The sequence below is a fragment of the Cetorhinus maximus genome, chromosome 1 (genome assembly GCF_964194155.1).
Source record: "Cetorhinus maximus chromosome 1, sCetMax3.hap1.1, whole genome shotgun sequence".
NCBI classification, from domain to species: Eukaryota; Metazoa; Chordata; class Chondrichthyes; order Lamniformes; family Cetorhinidae; genus Cetorhinus; species Cetorhinus maximus.
Genome location: NC_135879.1, coordinates 12,110,638 through 12,136,213, shown reverse-complemented (window position 1 = coordinate 12,136,213; position 25,576 = coordinate 12,110,638). Strand labels below are relative to the sequence as shown.

Here is a 25,576-nt window from a genome sequence, read left to right as displayed (position 1 = left end):
CGATTGTTTGTTTGTAAGTGACTATTTACAAGAGAGATGCGAGTAAACAGCCCCTTTTCTTCCCTCTGCCCCTTCCTTAGCTTAACTCAGGTATCGAGTCAGGCTGTCAGCAGCTCTGAGTCCCGGGGATGTCACCCCTCTTTACCTCTCTCGACAATAAGGAGTCGCAGCCTCCCTCTCTTAATTAAAATCCTCGATACGTTGTCTCACCCGCAAGTTCTACTTTTTAAAATTAACTAGACCGCAGTGTTTGTTTGTGTGTGTGTGTGTTTTGTTCATGTTATTTACTAATGACTTTAAAACAATCTGCAGTCCAAATGAGAACGTGAATTTTTTTTTGTTGCTATTGCTTGACCTCCTTTATATTTCGGATTGTTTTGTCTAGAAGCGGCACCGCTGTCTCTCTGGCAGATAAGAGATTTTTTTTTTGGTGCCAGCCCGCCTCTACACAAAGAGACAGAAAAAAACGCCACAAACAAACACAAAACAATTTTAACCGCTAAGTTTAAATAGGCCACAAGATGTGCACTACAGGCTTCTACTGAAAACCATGTTACTGAGAAGGTGCAGAATGGGGACGGTTGTTTGCAATCCCTGTCTCTTCACCACACCCCAAGGTGGGGGTGGGGGTGGTGGGGGGTGGTTTAAGTCTGTTGATTTAGGAACACAAGGTCTCTGGTGTTTGTCAGTGGGAACACTCAATGCTGATTGTCAGACCACGGTTTTTTTGTGTGTGTCAGAAGGAATCCCACACTTAAAAACAACTAAAAAAAAAAAAATCTGGAATTTTGTCTGATGGGGCTGTGGATTTAAGATTTTTGTGATGGAATTAAGGGATGTTTCAAATAAGAGTAACCTCTGTGATAGAACGTTTTGACTTCAGTTATACATTTGTGATACATGGACCACAGATCTGGTGTCATTTGAGTCCGCTCTTTGAAGTTGGTTACCTACATTGAAATACTGACCAAGAAGCCGCAAGGCTTCTCCCAGAGCAAACTGGCTGCATGGTTTGATCCCGGAGCGAGTGTGGGTTAAGCTCTCTCTGCTGAAGTGACATGTGCTATGATGTCAAAACCTTAACAAAAATGCTCTTTTGGCTGTGGTTTATACTACACTTGTGAAGCGATCTGTTTGAGGCACAAGTGTGGGTCTGTTGTCTATCCTTGCCATGCATCCAGTCAGGGTTTGAGGGCTTGACCCAGTGCTGACCTAACGTCTCAATAACTCTATCCTCCTTCAAACTGGATGGCTTCCTATTTCAGAGCCAGTCCATTTTGCAAAGGATTGTCTGACTCTGCCCAGTGGTTTGTCGGCCCTGCGTTGGTTGGCGTTTTGCTGTGGACGAGCCAGTCACAGTGATGTTGTCAGCTGGTGTCTCCCATATTGGTCAACTTCCCACATTGTACTGTGGTCTGTTTCACTAAGTGCACATGAAATTGTGGATTAACTACATGTTCGTGATAGAGAGTGGTGGTGGGGGGGGGAACAAAACCTACCAAGTGGTTATAACTACTATCAGGAAAGACTGCACAAGCACAGATCCTTTTCTCAGGAGAGGTGAAGGCCCAGAGGTGACCTGATGGAGGTCTCTAAAATTACGGAGGGATTCAATAAGGTAGATTTAAGAGAAATTGTTTCCACTTATGAAGGAGTCCAAAACTATGGGCCATAAGTATAAAATGGTCACCAATAAATCCAGTAAGAAATTCAGGGAAACATCTTTACCAGAGTGGCTAGACTGTGAGCTTCCTGCCATGTGATATAGTCAAGGCAAATGGCATAGATGCATTTAAGGAGAAGATTGATTAGTAATTGAGGGAGAACAGAATAGAAAGATATGTTGACAGATGAGGTGAAGCAATAAGGTTGACTCTTAAATGCCCTCTGAACAAGGGCAATTAGGGATAGGCTATAAATGCTGGCCTAGCCAGCGACGCCCACATCCCATGAACAAACAAAAAAAAAATGTAGGGTGAGAGGAGGCTCATCTGGAGCATAAATACTAGCATTGATCTGTTGGGCTGAATGGCCCGTTTGTGTTGTAAGCCCTAGGTAATACTATATAAAGTAATTAAGCTATTTGAGTTTAAGACGCATTGATTAACATGGACACGTGCCACAGCGATGTCACAACATGTTGGACTGTTGCAACATTGTGACCCATGCATACATCCCATTGCCCTCAATCTGTAGGAGTTCATATTTCATGGGACATGTAACTGCTGTTTGTCTGCATGGTTCTTTAGGCAAAACCAAGGTGAAAGCAATAACGCCTGCTGCCCACACTGTAGCATCAGCCATACGCAGTATTGCAGCATCCTGTATTCATAATGAACAAGGGGTAAAGTGGAGTGGAGTACTTCTGTTGCAATGTTTGGTTCGCGTGTTCCTTTACTCTAACCCCTTTTAAAGCAAGGGTCAAACCTAAACCAAATTCTGTTGGCCAAGTTGGAGTTCATCCCCTTTCGTGATTTTGGAACACCTTTTTCTGAGGCATTGGTATATGACATGTTGTCTGATTCTCTCACCAGCTAATCCCGTAGTGAAGGGGAGAAGCAGAGATTCAAATCTGACTGTTAATCTTGGCAATTTATCCGAGCCAATGTTTGTTAAAATGTGTGTGTTGCAGTTGGGAGTTTGTGTGTATAAAAGCATCTGAAGTTAAGTGATGGCGGGCATCATGCTAATGTTATATGGATGGCTCCACAGTTCAGTTCTGACAGAATTTGCCATAACACTCTGTTAACATGGTAGAATTCATTCTGTCCTGGTATTTACATGCTACTGTGTCTTTGAAGCGGGACATGCCTTGAATGGTTTCAAATTACAATCTGGGTGAATGAGATGAATTGCACTGAGGTTGGAGGTGTAAGGGAAAGGACAGGGGCGATAGGTCAATAAGGGATTCAAATGCGATTCACACGTTGAGTTTTGCTTTGCATTGAGTGTGCATGAGGTGCTGATACAAAAGGCAAAATACTGCGAATGCTGGAAATCTGAACCATAAACAGGAAATGTTGGAAATACTCAGCAGGCCAGGCAGCAAGGTGCTAGCCAGACCCTGCAGTGAGCAAATTTACACCACTCTTTCCTCAGTGCAGCTTGTCCTACACTCTCAGCACTTGCAAATTTGGTACCAAACCGAAATAGTTGTAAACACAAGGTAGTTTTTTTTGAAGGGCATTACTAAACTGGGTTTAATTATGGTCATCTTGAGGTTGACAGTTTGCTTGGCCTTTGCCGTGACAATGTAATGTTGATGGATTGGTTTTTTTGCTCTCACCCAGCTCATAGAAAATATCAAATCGCCATTTGATTATTCTGCTCAAGTGGAAAATTGTACTAATATTGGAGAGAGAGAAAATGGTGCTGCATGCTCCTTAAGGGTTTATAATAGATACATGCAATTATTGCCTGATGTAGAATTTGGGTAATCAATGTGGGAAGCAAAGATGTGCATGACCTTTACTTGTGGTGAAGAAGGCCGCAAAGTTCTTGTAAACAGTCCCTTTTTTTAAAAAAAAAAGGGCTTGAACTGGATTTTTTTTTAAACAAGGCTGTGTAGGTGCAAAATAGTGAGCAGCAGATGCAGTTGAAAATAAATGTTCGCTGGCGTTTTGCATGCCCAGAGACCTCACTGTGGTCTGCGGTAGCATTTGTGCTCCAAGGTAAAAACATGTCGCAATTTCACGTAGTTTGTTCAAAGAATCTTGTGAATGAGTGAATGTTCAGTGGCCCCATGTGTTTTACTAATTCTGCTTTATAGTATTCACGAGAACAAAACCTGCAAATGGTTACTTTTGCCAGCAGCTTATGATTACCGCGTCCATATGGTGAAGATCCCTCCCAGCTTGCATCAGATCCAATTCTCCCATCACCCCTTGCTCACCTACATTAGCTTGCAGTCCAGCGTAATGCATCAATTTTAAAATTCTTGCCCTTGGCTTCCGAGCCCTCCATGGCCTTGCACCTGCACAATCTCTGAAACCATCTCTAGCGCTGCAACCCTCTGAAAACTGTGTTTCTCCAACTCTGGCCTCTTGTGCATTCTCTCACTTCATTATTCCCTCCCTGTGTTTTCTGCCATTTAGGCCTTACGCTTTTCCCAAATCTCTTCACCTTTACCTTTTTCCCCCTCTTTTAAAGCACGGGGTAAAACCTCTCTCCCTTACCAAGGTTTGGTTATCTCCTCCTTTGGCTTGGTGTCAATGTTTGTGGAATGCCTTGGAATGTTTCGTGATGTTAAAAGCGCCATGGAAATGCATGGTATTGTTAATTGTCAGTGTTCTGCTGTTTTCAGCTCTATAGTGTGTAATGCTGTTACTAATTAGAGCCCCTCTATTTCAACCGTAGCCTGCTTAAACTTTAAATGGTTGATTTAAAGTTATCGTCTTGTCCTATTGCATTCTGTTGCACTGTACGCTGCAGCTGTTGTTCGTTGCTTGTAATCATAATAATGCCATCAGAAGGGCAGATTTACCTCACCACAACCTCTATAGTAAACAGTCTGTTAAATCTTCGACCATTGCGACTGTTGAAAGAGGCGGTCCTTCTCACCACTAAGCTCACTTTTATCAGATAATGGAAAGTACAGTTTAATTTTCTCTCACTATGTCTGTGAGCACATGCTCAAATCAGCCCTGTTCCCACATTGATGAAGTTAGAGATGACTCTTAGGGAGAGTACTATAGAGCTTGACTTTTGTACATGCCACAGTGTTGCCTCTGTTGTGAAATGTGATAAATAAATTTTGTACTGCTTGTTGTTTTGGTAGACTGACTGTCAGTTTTAATTTGTCAGGAGAGATAGCGGCATTGTTTTATCTGAGAAATGATCTTTCCTGTTGGCCTAGACAGATTGTCTGAAATACCAAAATATACACACTGTACCTCCCTGTGTTTTCCCATGCAAGTATAATATAACCAGCTGATCAGCCTAGCGCTAGAATTGGGCAGAGCACCTCTGGACTAAGTAGGGGAAAGATCGCCCGGGGTTCTCAGTAAAGCTCATGGGCTAGTGATTTCTCCCACCAACCTTTGATGGAAAGCACACCTGACAAGTTCTGGTTTGGTGGGGATGCCTCATGCAGTTGAATTGCCAGTGGGTGGACCTATGGAAAAAGACCACGGATAGTGATTGGTTCCCATTGAATTGTAGCCGAGCAAGAATTAAGTTTCAATTAGCGATTTCTTCTAGAATGTGGAGATGATGTATTTTGATTCACTTTCTGGGAATGAGAGAATAGAAGGGAAATGTAGCATTGAATCAGTCAGAAGCACATCTATACAATGCTTTGCTTTCTTCATTTACCTTGCCTTTGTGCGTAATATATTTTCTCTAATGGTGCAGGAAGAGTGTTCTTTTTCCACGCTCCTTCCTCACCACTGCACCAAGTATTTTTCTTGCGTTTTACCTCCTATGACAGATGAGCAATATAAAACAGGCAAAGTTACCAAATTAATGAATATAAACGCATTGTAAACAAAATATTAATCTTCAAAACAACTTGAAGTAGATAACAGCATCTTCTGAGTGTAATCAGTGAAAGGGTTAAAGAATAACATGCCTGTTCCCAAGTGAAATATTTATGTTTTAAGATCAAAGGAAAAGATGCAGCAGGCTACTTTGCATCACTCTTCTAAGTTTAGAAGAACCCAAACGCATTAAATCATTTTGCAGCATAATTGTAAAATGAAATAGGATGTAATATTCATAATGGTGGTGTATTTACTCTGTTCAGATATTGGGCATTGCAGTTTCTAAAGCACGAGTCACATTTCTCTCAGTGAATAGTAGAGTAATTGCAGATAATGGCAAATCAACTTGGTGAAGAATGCAAGGTTTGATTTTTTTTTAAATATAAGAGTTTAGAAGCTGCACTGTGAAATACAAGTGTTCAAACACACGTAATATGATTAGTATTGAATTACTTTGGAATTATTAATCCAGTTATTTTCCAGCAGGCTAACACCTCTGCGAAAATAGGGAACGAAGGTTCGTATTAAAATGTTCATAACGCAAATATTGCACAATGTAATTTCTAGGCTTATGTCTTTAATCCCCTTACAATGGCGTGCCATTGTATCTTAAAGTGTTCGGTGTGTTTGTGTGCTATGGCTGTGAATCACAGTGGTTACCCTTGGTTATGACACACTGCTACAAATAGACAATATTATTTTCCGCATCTTTTAAACGTAAACTTCGCTGTTTTAACTGTGCTAACAGTGAAAGTAGTGGCATTTATTTAGTGTTTATTTTTGCTTGCTGTTTGGCAATACATTATTGAGTAAAGAAGCTAAACGGTCCATCATGTTAACCCATAAATGTGGGAATTCTGTTTGCCTTTGTGCATCTTCTGACTCATAGAAAACACATATTATTGTATTACAATAAAATACAATACTGAAGAAACTTAGTAAGCTAGCCAACTTCTCATGTTGACTTGCCTTGCGTGAAGGTACTGGCTGTACTGGTCCTGACCTGACACCCCTGTCAGCGCGACCTTGCTCCCCTACTGTTAGAATTAACGACAGACAGAGCTTCAAAGGTTTGCTGTAATGACAGACCAAAGCTTCAAAGAAGAAAATTTAGCAGGGCAACCACTAATGAAGAGAGATCCTGCAGAACTATAATGGGAAGCATTAACTCTCTTATTTTCCAGTATGACTTTCTTGGTCCCCACTGAGATGTGTGTATTCTTCAGATTATTACAGCCATGGAGTAAATATTAAATACAGTAAAATACTGAGTCTAAACTTGGTTAATCTTCTTGATGAGTAACAAAATTTATTAAATTGTGGGGAAAGTAAATATAGCCTGTGCATGCGTGTGCAACCTGTACAAGGAGGGGAGATGGTTTGTGTCTCCCTTTACAATTTGGCTGGCAGATGTTATGGGGCTAGCTTTATTACTAGGGAACTTATTTGCAATGCTAGCCCCCAATCCATTGAATATGAAACTGGTGTAGAGCACCACATGGTTAGAAGTGTGCGGCAAAGCAGTATTGCACCCAGGAGTTGAGATGAAGTTGTAAGATGTGAGAGCAAGGTTCCAGGGTTTTTGTAAGCTCCCAAGGTGTTAGTATTCAGAAACACACCACCATCTGCTTTATTCTTTATCATCCGTACATTGAAGTTTGTGTATCAGAGTTTATTGTTCTCAGCATGGTTTTTTGGCAATAAGAGGTGTTCTGAATAAGAACAGGCAGTGTTCTCTCTTGATCAAGTGAGGGGACATGCTGTTGCACTGTAAATTGAACTAAAGGGGCAGTGAGCATCATTTTGCTGAATATTGGGGAAAAAAATAATATTTTTTATATGCAGTATTATTTGGCACAGCAAAATATTGCTTCATGGTATAAAAAGGGGAAAGAACTTGCATTTATATAGCTTCTTTCCTGACCTCATGACCTTCCCAAAGCACTTCACAACCAAGTAAGTAATTTTGAGGTGCAGTCACAATTGGTGTGTAGGGAGACACAGCAAAGCAAGATCCCACAAACGGTAATCATAGAAATTGCAGAACGGATGGAAGTCATTCAGCCCATTAAGTCTACGCTGACCTCTTCAAAGAGTAACCCAGTTAGTCCCACGTCCTGGCTTTTTCCTCAATCCCTGTAATTTTTTCCCCCCCCATTCTCTTTTGAAAGCCACCATTGAATCTGTTTCCCCCAGCCTATCAGGCTGTGCAATCCAAATCCGAACTTATAACACGTAAAAGTGCTTTTCCTCATGTCACCTCTGGTTCTGTTGCCAATCACCTTAAGCCTGTGCCCTCTGGTTATCGACCTTTCAACAGTTTATCTTTATTTAACAATCAGTTAACCTGGTCTTGGAAATGTTGGTTGAAGGCTCACTGTTGGCCAGGACACCAGGGAAGACTCCCTCCTGCTTCTTGGGATCTTTAGTCCAACTGAGTAGGCAGACAGGCCTTTGGTTAACATCTGATCTGAAAGGGAGCACCACTGAAAATGCAGCACTCCCTCAGTGCTGCACTAAAGTGTCAGTCTAGGTCTAATTTTCTTCAGCATCCAGTTGACCTTGAGTGTCTAATCTTTTAACCTCGGCAGCTCTATCTCTGAGGTTGGTTGCCAGAACACATGGCTGAAAATTTATTTTGAAGCTGAGCTCTTGCTGTGTTGTATAAATGTAAAAGGACTGCCTAAATCTGTGACTGTTCTTCTTGAATGGGGGAAGTGGGTGGTGGATGGGTATGGAGCAGTAAGCGCAGTCTCTTTATGGTCAACATGGCTCCAAGGTAGTGTGCCTCAGGATGGAACCAAATTGATGTTTTGTGGCAGAATTGATAACGCAATAGCTGAGTTGTTTTGGCCCATTCTGAAGGATGGTGCCTTGTTATGGGACATAGTGGGATAGCACTGTTAGTGGGGACTAGGATTCTTCTTATGTGGTTCCAGATAATTCTGTAAGCCGATGTTGGAAAGGTAGGATGACCCTAGAAGGGATGCAATTGGAAGCTCACCGATGTTCTTACTAGTCAGTAACTCAGTTGCAGCTAGTTATGTTGCACCAGCATCTTACATGGGAGGACCCTGAGCCTTGGCTGTTCACTTGGTTCTGTAAATTTTGGTATGGTTGATATGCCCATAAGGGGAGAGCATACCAAGAATTGGAGATTGGTTATGAGATCTCTTAAGCAGTTTGCTTTGGAGCCTCTTAAGTGCGATTATCCTATCCCATTCATGTCCGATAACCTAGTTACTCCAAGAAAACAACCAAGCTGCAAAACGGTGTTGTTACAATCCCTGTAGAGGCCTATAACTTTTCAAATGAAATTCAAACTTCTAGTTAATAGCTGAAAGGAAGACACAACAAGATACTTTTTAAGACATTTACTGTAACAAAAGCCTAAAACCACTATTGACTAAACACTACCTTTGTGGGCAACCTATACTTTAAACCACAGCATGAAGTATCCCCCTTTCATATTCTTAGCATGACCAAAAAAACACACTTCACAGATCTATGTCACACTGTCCTTTAAGTAGACATTCAGTTATCCAGAATGAATCTTAGCTCTTGAGGATTTACTTTTCTTTTCCTTTCTCAGCCTGGTAACATCTAACCCCAGAACTGTCCTTCAGAGTGGGAGTGTTGCTGGAGACCTTCCTTCAAGCAGAAGCCAGATGAATCTTGCAGTTTCATTTTGGCTCCTCACGAATTTGGTCTTTTCAATCCAAGTGTGAGCTTCCATCCACATTCCGGCGGGTAAACCATAGAGACTTTTTGCACCTAGCCGGCCCTGGCAGACTAACCTGCCTGTGATATTCAGTGATATCTTAGGAACGCCTGTAACCCACTATCACAATGGGTTCCTCCTCACCCTTCCCGTCAAAAAACAGTCCATCACCATGGCGATGTGAAGCACACAGGGCTTTTATCCAGGTAGGGATGCTGATTAGCTATCACTTATGCCCCCAAATTTCTTTCATCTTGGAACTAAATGGACAGTTTAAAGCACAACTGTTTACAACCTGACATTCTCAACACTTTTCTGGGGCGTCGGAGAGTCACTGTCTGTCCACCAGCATCACAGCTGCCTTTGCCATTGTCTGCAACTGTTGCACCTTTTTCCCGGTATAACAAGCTGTGCCCTCTTTAATCTCTATCAATCAAACCACCCTGGTCTGTTGTCAGGCAAACTTCAGGACAGGTCACATGACCCCTCCTTCATTTTACCCTAAATTGCAGGACTGTCCCAAAACATCTTATAAATCTTATAAATCTCACAATTGTGAAAGTGTCCAAGGAGCTAAGTCGACTGTAACGAGGACCCTAGTGTTTATCAGCTCAATGCAGTTTCATATTTCATGAATCTTGCTTAAACTTAGTCACTGACAAGTCAGAGTGAATTGTTAAAGACTGTCTTGAGATGCCATGGGTGATATAGGAACCATGGAATCTTAGAAAGATGCAGCACAGAAGTAGGCCATTCAGCCCATCGTGACAAAGCTGGCTCTTTGAAAGAACTACCCAATTAGTCCCTTTCCGCATAGTTCTCCATTTCTTTCCCTTTTTCCCTGTTTCCCAACAGCTACAAGTTGAGCCGTCAGCCATGACAATGACAGCTTGCATTTGCATGGCGCCTTTAACGTAGCAAAACATCCCTAGGCGCGTTATAGGAGCGTAATCAGTCAAAGTTTGACACTGAGTCACGTGAGGAGGTATTAGGATAGCCAGCCACAGCTACACTGAACTTTGCTGGCTGCGACAGCAGGATACATACTGTACTTGTTTGATGTTACTGTGACTTCAGGCTGGACTGTTTAAAGGTGACATGGTACATGACTCTGAGTCAGATTAAAATGCCCGTTTTTGCATGGGGTGGGTGGGCGGACTCTGCTCACTTCCAGCATGGCTCATTTTGTTATTTTTGGGTTTGCTCTTCAGCACATCGCGTTGGCCTGATCCTGGTTCGATTCCAGTCTCCCTCGCGTTTGTTGATGTGGCAGATAAATGGCTGCTCAGCTGCTCTCTCACTTTCTGCCTAGCCTCGGTGTTGAGCTATAGATTTAGACCTAGGCTGGTAGAATCTGTTTCTCATGTCTTGTGCACATCACATGATAAATCTCAATTTACACGATCCTTTGTAATCTTTGACCTTTAATTACTTGCGATTTTATTTTTGATCCTGGAAGCCTGTGTGCTATCCATTGTTCTGCCTCCTTCCATTAATTTTTGTGATCCACAAAGCTAGTTATTTTATGCGAAAGTACTGTTGCTGCCTGATTTTATAAGCAAAACCTTTTTCCCAAGTGAAACCCAGATGAATAGTAATGTGTTTCTCTCTGTGCGGACAGAATTCAGCAACTGGGGTTGGCAGACCCTTTGCTTGATTTCCCCAACCCCTGTTAGTCAGTGGAAAAATAGAATATATTATATCTTTTGTGTCCAATGAACAGCAATTAAATGATCAGATAATCTGTTTTAATGATGTCAATAGAGGGATAAATATTGGCCGGGACACAGGGAAATCTCCTGTGCTCTCGTTTCAATCGTGTCACCGGATCTTTTAGGCCTAACTGAGACATGGCCTCGGTTCAATGTCTTGTCTGATAGATGGAGCTTCTAATATTGAGCCCCACCCCCACTCCCCCTTGGAATACACTAAGGTGCCAGCTTAGATTATGTGCTCCAGTCTCTGGAGTGGGGCTTGAACCCACTTGTAAGGGGTGGAGCCTTTGGCTGTTTGTTAGAAAACCAGTTGGTGTAAGTAGGGAGTGAGCATCTGAATGTTCGAGGGCCCAGTGAGACCAGGCCTTCCAAGAACCAAGGCTCAAGCCCCAAACAAGACCTCAAAAGAGAGAGGAAAGATGGGGAAGAAACTGGGTTCTTGAATTACTGGCACTTCATTAATGGCAAGTTATGTTCTTCAAAATCATGAGGTCATGCACTTTGGTAGGAAGAATAGAGGCATAGACTATTTTCTAAATGGGGAGAGAATTCAGAAATCTGGAGTGCAAAGGGACTTGGGAGTCCTAGTCCAGGATTCTCTTAAGGTTAACTTGCAGGTTGAGTCGGTAGTTAGGAAGGCAAATGCAATGTTGGCATTTATTTCGAGAGGACTAGAATATAAAAGCAGGGATGTGCTGCTAAGGCTTTATAAGGCTCTGGTCAGACCACACTTAGAATATTGTGAGCAATTTTGAGCCCTGTATCTCAGAAAGGATGTTCTGGCCCTGGAGAGGGTCCAGAGGAGGTTCACGAGAACGATCCCAGGAATGAAAGGCTTAACATATGAGGAACGTTTGAGGACTCTGGGTCTATACTCAATGGAGTTTAGAAGGATGAGGGGGGATCTGATTGAAACTTATAGAATACTGAAAGGCCTGGATAGAGTGGACGTGGGGAAGATGTTTCCATTAGTAGGAGAGACTAGGACCCGAGGGCACAGCCTCAGAGTAAAGAGAAGACCTTTTAGAACAGAGATGAGGAGAAACTTCTTTAGCCGGAGAGTGGTGAATCTCTGGAATTCATTGCTACAGAAGGTTGTGGAGGCCAGGTCATTGAGTGTATTTAAGACCGAGATAGATAGGTTCTTGACTGGTAAGGGGATCAAAGGTTACGGAGAGAAGGCGGGAGAATGGGGTTGAGAAACTTATCAGCCATGATTGAATGACGGAGCAGACTCGATGGGCTGAATGGCCTAATTTCTGCTCCTATATCTTATGGTCTTACTTATCTAATTAGGTTTGCTTGATCCAGACCTGTACCAGGTTCTTTGGACTGAGAATGTCATAGGACCTGAAACTTTTGATGGTGTGCTGGGGAGGATTGAACCCTTGTTTCGATGCAAGTTTTTCAATTGTTTGTTTATTTAGCATACACAAGAACAAAACCCCATAACCTAAATATCTTTGCAGAAAGCGAGTCCTGACATCAGTTCGGAATGAACTAGTACATTTGAGGGTCAGGTCCAAGGTGAAACTAGTCTATGGTGTCAGAATATAAGCAACAAGATGATTCATCTCATCTAGTATCATCTAAATTAATAAATCAGATAAGGAATTCAGCAGAAAATTCTTTACCTGGAAAGGGGTTAGAATGTGGAACTTTCTATTCCATGGGATAGTTGAGGTGAATAGCATAGATGTATTTAAGGGGAAGCTAGATAAACACATGAGAGAGAAAGGGAAAGGAAGATTTGCTGATAAGGTGAGAAGATGCAAGATTGGAGGGGGGGAGGCATATGTGGGGCCCAAACACCTAGACCATTTGGGCCTAAAGCCTGTCTCTGTGCTGTACTTTCTACGTAACCCTGTCTCCTGAAGATAAGACACTTACTTTGGAAAGGGACTGTCTCAGACTGAACACAAAGCACTGACAGAACAAGACCATATGCCTGTTAATTCTGTAGTTTCTGCAGACTATTTTTCCAAGACTACTGTCTTGGAGTCTTCTGACATTTAAAAGCAATAGCCTTTGACCAATCCAAGTTCCAAGCACATTTCAATGCACATAATACAAATCAATATTACTAAAACTAACTCTTCAGTGCCCAAGTCTCTCTCTCTCTCGCTCTCTCTCTCAACCCTTAACTTTGGCTGGGGCTGTCTCCTCCCACTCCAGGTGCTTCCACTCTAGGTGGAATTATCTTTAAAGGGGAGGCTCTTAAAGGGGCCCTAACCTTACTCAGAGCCCTGATCTGCCTGCAACTAACATATTGGACCTCAGTCACCCTGCAACACCACGTGTGATCTGTCCTACCTTTGATTCATTTCCATTGAAATAGTCTCTTGAGGAAAATGACTGTGCTCCAAAAGATGATTGTTTACAACTGTAGAAGCTGGACTTAAAGTGATTGGATGGTGGGGGTGGGCCACTGCAATTGGCCTCAGCACCTTAGATTCCTAACCTTGATCATTATTCAGCAACCATAGTGGGCAGAATGGTCAATGTTGGTGAGGGTACACATGGCCAACATTGGATGGGCTGCCCATCATGCACCCTTCCCAACAAACACAATGGAAGGAAAAATATTGTGGACTGCCCATCAGCCAACTTTTGTACACTCCTGTTGAAGTGAAATGTTATGGTGAGCTGGTTGATGATAGAGTCATGCCCGGTTGTGATGCGCCTCGTATTACACAGCCTCTTGCCACCCTAAGGCAAGTCTGACAACAAGAAGGCAAACGCCTCCTGCCCCCATCGTCCATCGCCCTCCTTAGCCAGCAAGGTATCGACACCATAAGGAGAGGAGTCAACGGGGGATAAAGTACCAACAAAAATAGATTTAGAAGGAGACTTTTTCCAACTCCCTGCTTCCCCATGTAACTTTAGCGAATCTCGCCATCTTCAGCATTCCTGTCAGGTGTGATTTCCAGACACTTCAAACATCAGGCTTCAGTCGAAAGTAGAGCTTAAAAAGAGACATGAACAGTAAGAGCTTGAGAGCATGAAGTCATCTCATCCACCACCGACAGTGTCACCCACTTCCTCAGCTACCTTGAGTAATTGTTGAAACAAAAAAACGAGGAAAAACACTTCCTGTATTTATATCATGTCTTTACCATTGTAAAATGACACAAGTTGCTACACTTAAGTGTCATAAAGCAAAATGTGACAATGAGCTACTTAAGGAGCTGTTACACCAGTTGACCAAAAACTTGGTTGAGGATGTAGGTTTTTGGAGTGTCTTAAAGGAGGAAAGCAGGGTGGAGAGGTATTGGGACAGAATTCCAGAACTTAGGGGCTCGGTGGCTGAGGCATGGACAAAATGGTTGGATTGAAGAAAATCAGAGATGCACAAAAGGCCAGAATTGAAGGAGTACAGATATCTCAGGAGAGTTGCGTGGCTGGAGGAGATTACCGATGTCTGAGGCCATGGTGTGACTTAAAAACAAGTATGAGAAGCATATAAAGTCAAGGCATTGCTTAACCAGGAGCCAATGTAGGTCACCGAGCACAGTGGTGATGATGGATGGGACATGGAGCAAGTTAGGACACAGGTGGCAAAGTTTTAGATGGCCAAATTTATAGAGAGTAGAATGTGGGGATCGGCCAGGAATGCGTTAGAATACTTCGGAACATAGGAAATAGGAGCAGGAGTAGGCCATTCGGCCCCACGAGCTTGCTCTGCCATTCAACTAGACCATGGCTGACCTGCTACCTCAACACCACTTTCTAGAGTTATCCTCATATCCCTTGATATCTTTACTATCTAGAAATCTATCAACCCCTCTCTTGAACATGCTCAATGATTGAGCTTCCACAGCCCTCTGGGGTAGAGAATTCCAAAGACTCACCACCCTCTGAGTGAAGAAATTCCTCCCTCCTCTCGGTATTAAATGGCCTGCCCCCTAAGTCCCTTGATTCTAGAGCCCCCCCAAGCCAGGGGAAACATCCTTCCTGCATCTACCCTGTTGAGCCCTGTAAGAATTTTGTAGACTTCAATGAGATCACCTCTCATTCTTCCGAACGCTAGACAATATAGGCCCAGTCTCCTCAATCTCTCCTCATAGGGCAAAGCCACCAGTATGGACAAGTCTGGAGGTAAATTAAAACTGCAGTTGGTGTTGGGGGTTTGTTTTCAATCACTGAGGAAGCTTTGTAGAGAGAAGTGCTGGGAAGCTCTTCACGGCTCACACAGGAAGGAGTGGGAGAGCTGGTGAGAGTTGTGTCTTTTTTTCTGTCTTGTTTGCCTTTATTTCTGGTAAAATTGAGCGGGAGGGAGCAAGCAGCTGAAGTGGGGGATGGGGGAAGAGGCTTTATCAAGGTCCTGCTAGAGTATTTTATGAATGATGGGCCAAAGCCTTTAATACGATTGATGTTAAGAAAGCAAAATACCATCAATATCCTTCGAACCTGTGCTGGGCATGTAATTATCTGGACCATACTGTTCATTGCAACAAACAGGTAGCGCACAACTAATGTCCCTTTAAGATGCGTGGCCACACAGCAATCTTAAAGAGACCATGCCATGGCCACACACAACAAAGATTCAAGGGAACATTGAATACCATAGCCCTGATTTTAACCTAACCCACCTGGCAGGAATTGGGCTGAACCTGTTTTTACACCCCATGTGATTTTGAGAGGTGATCTGATGCAGATATTCAAAATCATGAGGGGTCTGGACAAAATAGACAAGGGAAAAACCGTTCCCACAGACAGAAGGATCGAGAATGGCAAAAGAAGCAATAAGGAGACAAATCTTTCATGCAGCAAGTGGTTAAGATTTGGAGCGTGCTGCCCGTGAGTGTGGCGGAGGCCAGGTCAATCGAGACGTTCACGAGAGAATTGGATTGTTATTAACTGAAATGGGAGAATGTGCAGGCTTACGAGGAGAAGTCAGGGGAATGGCACTAGGTGAATTGCTCTTTCGAGGAGCTGGTGTAGACGCAATGGGCAGAATGGCCTCCATCCGTGCTGTAACAATCCTGTGATACGTCAGTTGTGCGTTGGGTTAAAATTGGGGGCTGATGTTGCCGGCGAAACTAATCACAAAGTTCTCACACAACTTTTACCCGCTTTTTCACCGTGTGTGATCGGGCCCTGGGGTAAGACATTCCAATCGGCGGGCAAGCGGAATGAAAAATTCGGCTCAGCCTTCTGCTGCTCGTAGGATTCTCTTTGCAAAGAGAGAGAAACCCTCTTGGAAATGCTACCCCAAAAATCGCCAAACGAAGCTGCCTTCTGTTGTTTACCGCTTGCTGTACAGCCAGCTTGTCGGCAAGCTGATGTGGTGAGATGTGTCTGCCTCGCACTGCAGAAGCTAAGCTACTGTACCTGAGCGGATATCTTATCTGATGAGTTGGCAGAGAGGGGGCGGTGGGGGAGGTGGGTTGGGGGGGTGGTGTTCAAAAGATGAGAAAAGATAAATGTTCAGGTAGCTCAGCTAACACTGAAAATAAAGTTAACCACAATAACACCTGGGGATGCTATTCATATCGGCCTGACCTTTTGCACAAGAGTTGCTTTGCTCTTGTTGTCTAATATGTGTGTATATGTGGTGCAAACTGCAGCTGCCTTTCCAGTGAGGTTAAGCCCGTACTTGGGTAACACACTATTCACAGACTGCAAATAATATTATCGTTCAAGCTGTGTTATTTCTCTTTTTTTTAATGGTGAATATCCTGAGCAGCCCTAGTAAAACTATCTTCAAAAAGATTTTAGCACGCAAGGCCATGAGTACAGGTAGATCTATCTCGGCCATGGGTCACGGGAGCACCTGGAACTCTTAACATAGAAAAAGCATGCAAATGGTCTTCATGGAGGTGTAGGGGGAAAGCTAAAAGATGCCAAGCTAAAGGAGGGCAATTTTAACCCCCAAAATCTAGTGGGTTAGTATTGAGTGGGATATAAAGTTTAAAAAAATCTCAAACCAGAACCCTCTAACCTGCCCACTTCCAGTTTTTACAAAGTTGGCAGGTGGGTGCTCCCTGGATGCACATCGGCCCTTTAAATCTTTTAATAGGGCCATGTACCTCAGATTTTATCTCCATTTTAAATTCAACCCTCATGCCTTGAGAAACCTGTCAGCTAAAGGGAGGTGAGGATTGCTGCATGGAAGAGGTAAGTGCTTATCCAGCACTGCTTGCAGGCCAGAAGAAGCAGGGATACTCCCTCCCAGCCCACCACAAGCTAACCTGCTTCCCTCTCTGGGATTCAGGTAACTCCCCCCCTACCTCATAAGATTTTTTGTTTTATTCATTCATGGGATGTGGGTTTCACTGGCTGGGCCAGCATTTATTGCCCATTCCTAATTGCCCCTTGAGAAGGTGGTGGTGAGCTACCTTCTTGAACCACTGCAGCCCATGTGGTGTCGGTACACCCACAGTGCTATTAGGGGGGGAGTTCCAGGATTTTGACCCAGCGACAGTGAAGGATCGGCGATATATTTCCAAGTCAGGATGGTGAGTAGCTTGGAGGGGAACTTCCAGGTGACAGTGCTCCCATCTATCTGCTACCCTTGTCCTTCTAGATGGTAGCGGTCATGGGTTTAGAAGATGCTGTCGAAGGAGCCTTAGTGATTAAAGCAAAAATACTGCGGATGCTGGAAATCTGAAATAAAAACAGAAAATGCAGGAAAAACTCAGCATGCCTGGCAGCATCTGTGGAGAGAGAAACAGAGTTAACGTTTTGAGTCCGTAGACTCTTCTTCAGAGCCCTTCCAGTGATCAGTTTCTTGCCTCCCTCGTGATCCCCCAGTTATCTCCCAGCCCTACAATCTATGCTGCAACCCCTCTCCTTCGCATTTCTACCCCAATAGCAAACCTTTCCTGCTCCAGTTAAGATGGAGATGAGAAGAATTTTTTTCTCTGAGGTCGTGAATCTTTGGAACTCTCCTTGAGAGCGCTGGAGGCAGGGTTGTTGAATAATTTTAAGGCAGATGTGGAAAGATTTTTCTAATTAACAAGGGAGTCAAAGGTTATCAGGGGTAGGCAGGGAAGTGGAGTTGCGGTTACATTCAGATCAGGCACGATCTTATCGAATGGCGGAGCAGGCTCGAGTGGCCGAATGCTCCTAACTCGTGTGTTTGTATGTATGTCCCGTGCTGAGGCCTCTGCTCTGTACCTGCCTGACAAGGAGCCAATCAGGATGCCTACCAGGCAAGGATCCTTTTAAAAATAAGCCAAAACTGTCCATGGACCACAACCCTTCTGCTCCAACGCTCCCCCACCTCCCGCCTCCACGGTCTCCTCGAGCAGCTTGCAAATCCTGCCCCAGTAAATACTGGGACTGTTAAGAGGAGTGACCAAAATCTTGCTTAAGGAGGTGGGATTTTTAAGGAGCGTCACAGGAGGGTTTAAAATCATATCACCTCTCAACCTTCCTGTTGACAGCATCTGATAAGCCTTGGTGAGCAAGCATACATAATCACTTCTCATCATCCAATCCCTGCATCCCCAATCATTCTGTCCCTTAATATTTTAATTGGAAAGTAGCCTTCTTCCTCTCTTTGCAAGGGATCAACCACAGTTCTGTTTCTCGCAGCAGTCGATACCTTTCCTGCCCTGATACCTGGACCACATCTTGCAGCACCCAGGGACAGGCTGGCATCTGAGATTCACTCCCAGAGGCCTAGCCTATCATATGCTAATTAACTACCCCCCCCATGACCCTACTTGATCCATCTGGGTTCACTGGCAGAGGGCAAGGTTAGTTTGATCTGGCATGAATCTTTGAAGCTGTAATCCCTTAATGTTTTATTTCTTCTGCCTTGGAAGTAGATTGACTGTAAATTTTTCTTCATTCGTGAAATGTGAGTGTTGCTGGGAAGGCCAGCATTTATTGTCTATGCCTGATTGCCCTTGAGAAGGTGGTGGTGAACTGCCTTCTTGAGCTGCTGCAGCCCATGTGATGTAGGTACACCCACAGTGCTGTCAGGGAGGGAGTTCCAGGATTTTGACCCAGCAACAGTGAAGGAACGGTATATTTCCAAGTCAGGATGGTGTATAGTTTGGAGGGGAGCTTGCAGGTGGTGGCGTTACCATGTGTCTGCTGTCCCTGTCCTTCTAAGTGGTAGTGGTTGTGGGTTTGGAAGGTGCTGTCGAAGGAGCCTTGGTGAGTTGCTGCAGTGCATCTCGTAAGTGGTACACACTGCTGCCACTGTGCACCAGTGGCGGAGGGAGTGAATGTTTAAAGTGACGGATGGGGTGCCAATCAAGGGGGCTGCTTTGCCCTGGATAGTACCAAGCTTCTTTAGCACACTCATCTAGACAAGTGGAGAGTAATTGATCTTGTAGACGGTGGACAGGTTTTGGGGAGTCAGATGGTGAGTTACTTGCCACAGAATTCCCAGCCTCTGACCTGCTCTTGTAACCATATTATTTATGTGGCTGGTCCCGTTCAGTTTCTGGCCAGTGGTAACCCCCAGGATGTAGATGGTGGAGGATTCAACATTGGTAATGTTGGTGAATGTCAAGGGGTTAGATTCTGTCTAAATGTCTTTTTTTTAACAAAAGGAAATGTACCCTCAAATGTTGTGGTTCAGGGCAGTTCTAGCATTTTGCATATCTTCCTCAGTACTAACAGAACTGTGTCAAAACATGACAAGCAGTCACGGGATTTATGATCAGATTTTATATAAAGCCACTTTGTGTCCAGTGCAAGAATTTTGAGTATTTTACATAAATGCAAAGAAACCACTCAGTGAATGATAAACCCCCTGAAGTAGCCTTGCCAACCACCCAGCTCTTTCGAGGGCACCTATGAATAGGTAACAACAGTCATGTGCAGTCTCTGAGAATGAATAAAAAGAAAGATGAAATCTTGAGGGTGATTATAACTTTGGGCGCGGGTTTAAAATGGGCGATATGAAGTTGGCTGCCCACTATACAAGATGCTGGAGATTCTCCTACACTCACTTCAGTTGGGCAGGCAGTATTACTGGCAGCTGGTTCAATAATGAATCAAGCTGATTTTTAGACCACCACCAATTGTTAAAAGGACCCCCTTGAAGTCTCCATCTTTGCTCCGACACAACTGCCGTGATAGTGAATTACTCTCCCTTACAGCCACGCTGAGCTCTGCTGGGAATGACTTGGTATTCTTGATATGCTTGCGTTCGTGGGATGGAGTTTCAGGTTACACACTGAAGTTGCATTGCCCAGCTCAGATCACTTATTTTTGGACACTGCTAATCTTCAGTTCATCCAAGTCTGTTTGGTAGAATTAGTCTATTCTTTGTACAGTATAGGAATGCAGTCCTGTGAGTCGATTCTCAAAAGATTAGAGGAGTACACCTTTCATTCATGTAATTGTCTGAGATACAATAGGTCACTGCTTGACGCACAGACGGCCATGAATAAGATTACAGAGGGGACTTTAACAACTAACTGTTCTTCACTGCTGCTCGCACACGTTTCAGTTTTCTGTTTCAATTCTTAAAATTTCCTTTGTTCCTGCTTCTCCAAAAATGTTCAGAGAATGGGTGAGGAAGATATGTTAAAATGCCACCATTTTGTTGCTTTGTTGGTCTGTGGCCAATTGTGTTTCAATTGAATGACAATAATTTGGAAAAGGAACATTGCTTTGGGGTTTTATCATAGTTCAGACCATGAACTATTTTTACCTGTTTGTTTGGGTCCCGGGGAACCAGTTTGTCACCTGAGTCACAACTTAGCCTCTGTGCTCAAGATATCTTAATCAATTAACTGCCCATTCGTAAGATGGACATTCAAACAATGCACCCATTTGGAACCAATGAACGGGACTGTTTAGGAGAAAATGGGCTAAATACCAAAAGCTGAGGAAGATGGTGCGGCATGGAAAGAGAACAGGGTAGTGGGATTGAATTGGATGATTTTAGCAATGAGTAGGCACCATTCTGATGGGCCGATTGACTCCCTTCTGTGCCGCAAACGTTTGCTTCTGTGGGAGAGTGTGATATACCAATGCCATGATGTAGATTGCTACACTTGAGATGAGATGGAAACCAGGTATTCTTTAATTAATTAGTTAAATAATTAGTTAAGCCCTGATCATTTTAGCGCATTGAAAGATGCAGAAAGTAAGGGACACCAACACAACAAAAAGCCAAATGCTGCAGATGCTGGAAATCTGAAACAAGAACAGAAAATGCCAAAAATATACAGTAGGCCAGGCAGCCCCTGTGGAGAGATGAAGGTAAGGTTAATGTTCCCAGGTCGGTGCTCTTTCCTCAGAACCTTTTGAGACCAATGTAGAATGGGAATTGGTGGAAAAGTGGGTAAGGATTTGGGAGACAGTAGCGATTTGCGGGGAAGAGCTTCAACTGGATGCCACATCTATTCAGCAGTTGGGACCATTGGCTGGATTTGTGGTCCCCCACCAGCGGGTTTGAAGGCTGATTGGGGGGGCATGTAAAATCCAGCAGGTGCTGTGCCTGCTAACTACACGCCCACCCCTGCCCCCATGGCATTTAAACAGGGGAGGGGGGAACCATCAGTTGGCTCATCTGTCCTTGGACCTATTGAGACCTTTAATCGGCTTCATCCTGCCTGTAGCATTGGATGGGGCCCGTGCCAAGTGGGAAGCCCAGCAGATTTAGCTGTGTGGGCTGGTGTTGGACAAAGCAGGGGAGCTTCCTTTGTGGCTTCCCTGAATCCAACGGTGGCAACACACCACCCCTCCCCCCCACCCCCCAAGATCATCCTCGTCCCCTTCAACCCTCCCCCCTGATCTCTTGAACATGCCCCCCACCCTGGCCAAGGACTACCAACCTGGTGCCCAATGGGACCCCAGACCTGGACTTACCTGGTTGCTCAATGTGGCGGTACGGCTTGTAGTCCCAGCAGTGGCCACCACTCCTGGTGGCGCTGCTGGGAAACAAGCTGCCGGCCATCCGATTGGCTAGCAGCTCTCTAAGGTGGGACTTGCTCCCGAAAGAGGGCCAGAGGTCCCACCTCCAACTACTTAATACTTCTCTCCACATTAAATGGCTGCAGGGAAGCTGTTGGGAGCGGTGTTGTGCATCTCCGAACCCAACTTTTTAGCTGGGGCTGGGGGAGGCGCAGGTATGATGGCACTCCATTAAAACCAGCCCCATGTTTTGAGGTCAGTTGAAAGTAAGGAAAATAATAAGATCTTTAGAGTGTTAGGTAACAATGATGTTCTTATTAGTCGCTCAACTGGGAGGCATGCAGTTAAATCCCAGTGTTAATTAACATTTAGCCTTCCTGTCTGGTGAGATTGATATTGGTGTCCTAACTCACTCCCCTCCCATCACCTTGGTGCTCACTGACCTACACTGGCTCCTGGTTAAACAATGCTTCAGTTTTAAAATTCTCATCCTTGTTTTCAAACCTCTCCACGGTCTCTCCCTTCCCTTTCTTTGTAATCTCCTCCAGCCCTACAGTGCTCCAAAATATCTGCGCTCAACTAATCTGGCACCTTGAGCATCCCAGATTTTAATCGCTCCACTATTGGTAGCCGTACCTTCAGTTGTCTAGCCCCCAAGCTCTGGAATTTCCCACTTCCCACCAACTACACTTCTCTGCCTCTCTACCCTGTTTTCCTCCTTTAAGACTCTCCTTGAAACCTACCTTTTTGACCAAGCTTTTGTTCATCTGCCCTAACATCTCCTTATGTGATTGGCTGTCATATTTTGTTTTATAATGCCCCTTTATTGTCATTTGGTAGTACGGAACTTGAGTATTGCTGAAAAAAGGCATTTTGTGGAAGTTTTTCATCTTGCACTCATCAGGACAATTGCAAGAATACCAATGCCAGGGGAAGCAACAACCTTATACTATATGAGAAGAGAGTGCTGATTGGTTGGCAAGTGGACTCCGATTGGTAGAGGTGTTGCCATGGAGAATGCACCAGTTAATGGTGACTGACAGTTAACTGCCAAACATTGTTTGAAATTTAAACCAGGCAGCTTGACTCTGATTGGCCAAGGCACTGCCCTGAGGAATGAACCAGCAAATGGTTGTCACTTATTTTGTTTAGCTGAAACAGGCGCAATGTGTGTACATGTTCTTTCTGTCTGCAAAGAACAAGGTACTGTGAATTAATATATGTAGCTTCCAGTACTTGCAAATGTGCCACATTGCGAGCCCAACTGACAACTTTAAATTGGTTGTTAGTGTAATTTTCAGGACACTGAGGATTATTTAGCAAACGTTGTCCAATCGTGGAATCGCATCTAATCTTGGTGGCTGTGTTTTGGGTTTTGCAAGCAGGAGCTGGTTGGGTGTAGGCTGTACCATGTCCGTTGCAAACAGTGAAAGGGACGTGCTGTTTGATACGATCCACCAGCCTTTGGCACGTATCACCTACATACCTAGCATCACACCAGCACTGAAATTCATATACCACATTACTCATTTGTGTGAAAGGCAGAACGTCTTTTTGGCTTGACGACAGTATCCTGTTAGTGGTGAATACCACTCGCGTTGCTATTGTATAGTAGCAGTGTGAAACAGCTAGCTTCACCTGTTGCTCAAATTTTTTGAGGTACCTTGCCCTTCCAGGGTATTCTGAGGTAGACTAGACACCTTTCAGTGCTGAAAGTGACAGCCTTCGGTCCATTCATGAGTTTGCACGATATACCGAGTGAAATGATCTGATTGGGGTAGCCCGGTTTAAAATTCAAACAATGATTGGCAGTTAACTGACAGTCACCATTAGCTGGTGCATTCTCCATGGCAATGCCTTTACCAATCAGACTCCACTCGCCAACCAATCAGCATCCTTTACTCACACAGAATAAAATTGTTGCTTCCCCTGACATTGGTATTCCTGCGATTGTCCTGATGAGTGCAAGACAAAAAGTTTCGACAAAATGTACTTTTTCAGCGATACATTTTGTTGTGTTAAAGGTGCTATACAAATATAAGTTATTATTGATAACCTCCACCATATCTTGTGGGGCAGGGAGAGGGGAAAGGAGATCCTAAAATGGAATGAGTCCTCCTTCAGTTGCTCCTGGTAAGTTGTTGTATATGGAGATGCCAGTGCTTTGTTCTGTTCCATATTCTTCTCTACAAGGACTTGGCTTGAAGGGGAATAAGTAGCAAAAAGCATTTATGGTGAAAAAGAATACTCCCCAATGAAGAGGAAATATGGGGAGGCAAGTAGCGCATAAAAGCGCAGTTACCTCTGAGACAGATAGTAGGAAATAATTAACTTGTCATTAGCAAGATTGTCCATGCCCTGCTTGCAAATTAAATGATCCCCGATGCACAGACACATGCCTCGAGCCAAAGTCAAGTAATATTCACTGATTTTCGGCTCCATGTGATGTGATCTGAAGCTAATAAAATGTAGACCTGAAGCAGTTATCCCAGAGAGTGTATCGTAAGTGCCTGATTGTTCTTGTTGTGGATGAGTAGAGAGGTGGGTAACCTCAACTCCTAATAGAACAACTTGATGGGGAGGTGGTGATGTAGTGAAAATGGTGCTGGGATAGGAATTCAGATGCTCAGGCTAATGCTCTGGGGATGTGGGTTCAAATCCCACCATGACAGCTGGTAGAACTTAATTAATAATTTCAATCAATTAATAAAAATCTGGAATTGGAAGCTTGTCTCAGTAGTGGTGACTGTGGGCCCTGTTTTTTCTCATTGATGCATACAAAATTCTTACTGGGCTCAACAGGGTAGATACAGGAAGGGTGTTTCTCTTGACTTCCCCTGACTGGGGGAGCATGTAAAACCAGGGGACACAGATTCAGAATAAGGGGTAAACCATTTAGGACTGAGATGAGGAGGAATTTCTTCACTCAGAGGGTGGTGAATCTTTGGAATTCTCTACCCCAGAGGGCTGGGGAGGCTCGTCTATTGAGTATGTTCAAGACTGAGATCAATAGATTTCTACATATTAAAGATATCAAGGGATATGGAGACAGTGAGGGAAAATGGCATTGAAGTAGGAGATCAGCCATGATCTAGACGAATGGCAGAGCAGACTCAATGGGCCGAAAGGCCCTACTCCTACTGTGATGTTTCTATGCTCTAATTGTTGGGGCCTTGCGTGAGATGTTAATGAACCGAATTGTAAATGGTTCTCCTGTTGTATCAGTTAAACATTTCAGTACAGCTTATTTTCTTTCTTGCTTATTTTTTAAATGCTGGATTTAGTTTCATTTACATCAAAAAGTGAAATCTGAACAAATTGCCCTGCCACAGAGTAAGGACCTGTCTTGTTTTTAACTCCCTTTCGCTAGTCTCCTTTTCACATAACCTGTAGCAGACCTTACAATCTGTTTTAATATTTATGGCTAGTTTGTTCTTATATTCTATTCACTCCATCTTTATCAATTATTTGGTCACCCTTTGCTGGTTTCTAAAACTCTCCCAATTCTCAGGCTTACTACTGTCCTTGACAAAGTTATAAACCTCTTCTTTTAATCTAACGCTATCCTTAACCTCTTTAATTGGCTAATTAAAGGTCACTTTGCCTTGGAGTTCTTGACCTGAATTTTACTGCAAGGGTCGGGGACCCTGACTTCAGAGTGAGAAGAAGCAGGTGTGGAGCCTGCACATGCCATTTGCCATTTTGCTGATGCCCCCATAAGATGGTGGCCCACTGGGTCTTTAATTACGGTCAACTGCTGCCTGTGTCCTTGGACCCGGCAGTCCCTCTGCATCCGGTCCCGGCACTGGTAAAATGCCGCGGCAGTGAGG

The 25,576-nt window shown here is 43.9% G+C and overlaps 1 protein-coding gene across 10 annotated transcripts in view; it reads left to right on the top strand.

Moving 5' to 3' along the window:
- lef1 (lymphoid enhancer-binding factor 1) overlaps positions 1-25,576 on the top strand; it is a 170,031-nt gene that overhangs the window by 1,205 nt on the left and 143,250 nt on the right. The gene's annotated exons all lie outside the window — the stretch shown is intronic.